This window comes from Chrysochloris asiatica, unplaced genomic scaffold (genome assembly GCF_000296735.1).
Source record: "Chrysochloris asiatica unplaced genomic scaffold, ChrAsi1.0 scaffold00092, whole genome shotgun sequence".
NCBI lineage: Eukaryota > Metazoa > Chordata > Mammalia > Afrosoricida > Chrysochloridae > Chrysochloris > Chrysochloris asiatica.
In genome coordinates this window covers 7,848,623-7,853,040 of record NW_006408610.1, presented here as the reverse complement: position 1 = coordinate 7,853,040, position 4,418 = coordinate 7,848,623, and positions in this window count along the sequence as shown.

The window sequence follows — 4,418 nt, the reverse complement described above, 5'->3', positions numbered from 1 at the left end:
TGGTAATATTGGGTTACCATGAGTCAGGAAGAGTCAGAGTTGACTAGAGAGCAAAGGATGATGGCGATGGATGAAGAAAGGGGTGGGTGGGTATTGAGTAGGCAGGGTAATGAAGGAAACTTTTGGGGTGTTGGGAATCTTCTAAATCTTGACCTAGGTGGTAGTTACTCTAATTGAGCTGTGTACTACTTTGTGCATTTATATATGCTGTATCTCAATAAAGAAAAGGAAGAAGAGGAAAAGGAGACAGCACACAATGCTGTGATTCAAACAGCAGTAGTGAAATGGCATTGGGAGTCTCTGGAGCAGTGTGGGCTTGTCCTTTGAGAGTTACCAGGAAACAAAGCTGTTCTTCAAAGAATAGCATAAGGCGTGTTCTCACTGCTGGGTGTCTAGCCACAGGCCCCTCACAGAACGGGAAGCTGGTTCCAAAGCAGGCACTGTGCCTCTTCCAGCTGGGATTTCTCAGGCCTTCTGTTTCTGATGGCTTGGATATAACTGACTGCTTCTGAAAAATTAAGAGAAATGAAGAAATTAAAGTAAAAAGACCTTATTAAGGACTGGGAAGAATTTCAATGTCCAATAATTCATGCTAAGCCAAATCTCTTGGATTCAAACCCAATGGCAGAGAATCGAATTTGCGTCTATTATAAATGAGGCCATAAGCGCAGGACTTTGTGTTTGGAAAACCCTTTAAAATGTGGCAAAAAAGAGGAAGACATCTTCAGGCTGTTGGTTTGGGAATAATGGAGTGGTCCTGGCATCTTGGCCTGTTCCTTGTTCAGGGCCAAGATTCTGCTCTGGAACTCTGAATTTTTTTTGAGTATGTTCATTACCTGTGAGTAGGGGCACAAAATGGAATGGAAAATAAACAAGTCTGCCTAAAACCAGAGGTTTTTTTTTGTTGTTGTTGGCTACTGTTTACTGGCCTTCTTGACCATGGTCAAGGTCTGCTGCCTAGGCCTTTGAAACCTCTTTGCCCTCTCCAGTCTTGGCCCACTTAGCTTTAATAGATTTTTTTCATTCTCCCAGTCTTGTGGTATCTTAGTATCTACCAGGTTTTTCATGTGAAAAGAGGAGGTCATCATTGGGAATACTGTCAGCTTAGGAAAATGAGCAAACACTCCACATATTTTATTTTATTTTAGCTTTTATTGTGAATTGAGTGATAGTTTACATGGGAGAACATCAGTTTTACACTCATTGTTTCATTGCGATGATTACAATCCCATCTGTGCTTCATCATTCAACAGTATCTGCTTCTATTTCCTCTGTTTTCGTTTGTTTTTTTTTGGTGAGGATATACACAAAAACACTCGGGAATATATAATCATTTAAACAATTAAAGAGCACATGCTGTAAGCCTGCTTCCTGGCTGCTAGCACACAGCCTTTCTCTTTTCATGAGTCTAGAGTCCTCAGCTGCTCCCTCTCTCCATGTGTTCATCTCTGCTTCCATCTCTGGTGTGGCGGCTTCTCTTTGAGTAGGGCCCCACATTCTGTTCATGCTGTCCTCTTTTCCTGGACTGTAAGATTAACTACTCCCCCCTTTTTGTTACAAAACTTCTACCTTTACAGTTGTGACAGTCGCAGTTAGTCATGGTAACAATTACTCACTGTTGAATCATAAGAATCTTACCCTATCTCTTTTCATCAGACCCGTCTAGACAAGATGAAATCTATTCTGTGGAAAACACTCTGCATAGTTAATGAAAAAAATAATACACATGAGTTGTCAGTATTTTTCTCTAGTATACCCTCTGTAAAGTTTTCATAAAGAACTCTTCTTGTGTCTGATGAATACTAAGTTCAGGGGCCAAAACCCCAAAAAACTCAGTTTTTCTATCTTGTGACTATCTCTTATGGTCTAAATACTTAATCTGTTTTACAGAAATATGCACTATTCAAGTTTATAAATGGCTTCCCTTGAAAGTTTGTAGTTGCATTTATAACAGTGTTTTAAAATAAATATGCTATAAATTTGTTATTATTGTTTGAATAAACAATACTCTAATACTCGTATCTCAAGTATGATCTTACTACAAGCAAGCCAAGTTACACAGAGTAGATTTTTGTGTGTTCCCATCCTGACAAAGTGACTTTGGGACTATAAATGGTTCTAAGAAAAATGAGTATTTTATGTACTTTAATTTTTTTCTCAAAATTTCCATTCCTCCCACACTTAGACACACAAAACCAAACCATAAAAAGGTGTTTCTTAAATAACTTCTAAATTCCCTCACGATTTTATGTTTCTAGGCCAGATTACAGTTAAAACAAAGTTTTGACAGACAGAGTAACTTATCACTTAGGCCACAAACCTTGGACTTTGGAAAAGAAACTGAATCGCGGTCCCGTCTTAGGACCACTGTTTTTGTATGTATGTTAGCGGCTCATCTTCTTCTTTTTGTGTTGACGTTGCCTGTATTCTTGATGATGGAGAAATTTGGCAAGTAGAGCCCCCACACGCCAGCCATTTGCCTTCTGTCCTCACCCCAGCTTGCTTATTATCCCTTGCTTGTTCTGGGGATACAGAGGAGCAATCAAAGCCCTTTTGTTCTTAATTTCATTCTCTTTGTATTGTTTCTCTGTTTGAACTCATCACCTACTCTGCCAGAGAAAGATGTAGCAGTTTACCTTCTGAAAGATTACAGCCTTGGAAACCCTACTCTGTCTTATGGGCTCACTGTGAGTGGGGCTTGATTTGACAGCAGTGAGTTAGATTGTTGCTTATATATTTGATTCCTGGGCTTACTGATGACTGTGCTCAGACACTGTTTCCTCCACAAGGTCATAGAACATATATCAAGTGCCTACTTTGTGAGCCTGGGCTCTAGAGTCAGGCTGCCTGGTTGGATTCCAGTACTTTTACTTACTCATTCTGGAGCTTGGACAAATCATTTACTGTCTGTGCCTTGATTTTCTTGTCTGTAAAATTGTTGTTGTTAAGTGCCGTTGAGTCAGTTCCAACTCATAGTGACCCCTGTAGGACTTCCAAAGAGCTGCTAGAGAGTTTGAACCGCCGATCTTGCAGTTCAAACTGATCTTGAGGTCCAGTGCTTATCCTACAGTGCCACCCTAGGACTCCATCTGTAAGGTGGTTGTTGTTGTTGTTAAGTGCTGTCAAGTCGATTCCGACCCATAACGACCCTGTATAGGATTTCCAAGGGGCAGCTGGTGAGCTTGAACCACCAAACTTGCAGTTCAAATGACTTTGCAGTCTGACGCATTAGCCCACAGTGCCACACCAGGACCATCTGGAAGGTTGGAGATAATAATACCAGTGACCCCTAGCACGTAGGTTGTTTTGAGGATGACAGGAGTTTTATGTGAAGGATTTATTGCCTGGCGCAGTGTAAATACAATATAAATGTTGTTAATAGTGTTATGGCAGTGTCCGCCCTGCACTAGGTATTGGGTAGCCAAACCTTCTTCTCTAAGTATTTCTAGTGTCGTGGGCATGACCTCTACTGAGTCTTTTTTGACATTTGGGGCTGGCTGAGTCTCTGTTATGGAGGGCTACCCTGTGCATTATAGGATATTGATCAAATCATTGTTCTCTATCTACTAAATGTGACAGTAGACCTCTCCCTGCCCCACATGTACCTCCACGCAGTTGTGACAGTCAATCAAGAATGTGTACAGAAATTTCCACATGTCCCTTGGGAAGGAAAATTGCTGCTGGTTAAGGATGATTGATGTAAATTGGTACATTCCCTTTGCTTTCTGGGAGCCCCTGGCTACATGCTGTCTTCTCCCTGGCTTCTTTAAGAAGGCTGCATTACACTTGCCTCTTAAATAATAAGTCTGAAACCACAGGATCATTTTTTTCTTTTCTTTTAAAAATTGTGGTAAATATGTATGTAACAGAACATTTGTCATTTTAACATTCTTCACTTGTACAAGTCAGTGGCATGGATTATTTGTAATCATGTTTAACCGTTATCTATTTCCAAATGTCTATATCATCCTTAACAGAAGCTTAGTGAGTTCCCTGTTCCCTCTGTCTCCTGCCCATAAATCATGAGTAAACTTCAGTTTCATTATACTTGCCTAGTCTAGATATTTCATGTAAGTGGAATCGTGAAATGTTTTTCCTTTTTTGACTGGCTTATTTCACTCAGTGTCAACCATGTTATATATAACAGGTATCTTTATGGCTAATTAATATTCCAATGTATAGCTTGACCAAATTGTATATACTCATTCACCTGTTGAACATTTAGGCTGTCTGTACCTTTTGGCTGTTGTGAATAATACTGCAGTGAGCATTGGTGTGCAAGTATCTGTTTGTATTTCTGCTTCTGATTCTTTTGCGTCTATATGTAGGAGTAGAATGGCTGAATCCTATGTATAGTTACGGTGTGGTGCTGTAGGCTAAGCACTGGACTGCTAACCACAAGGTTGGTGGTTCAGACC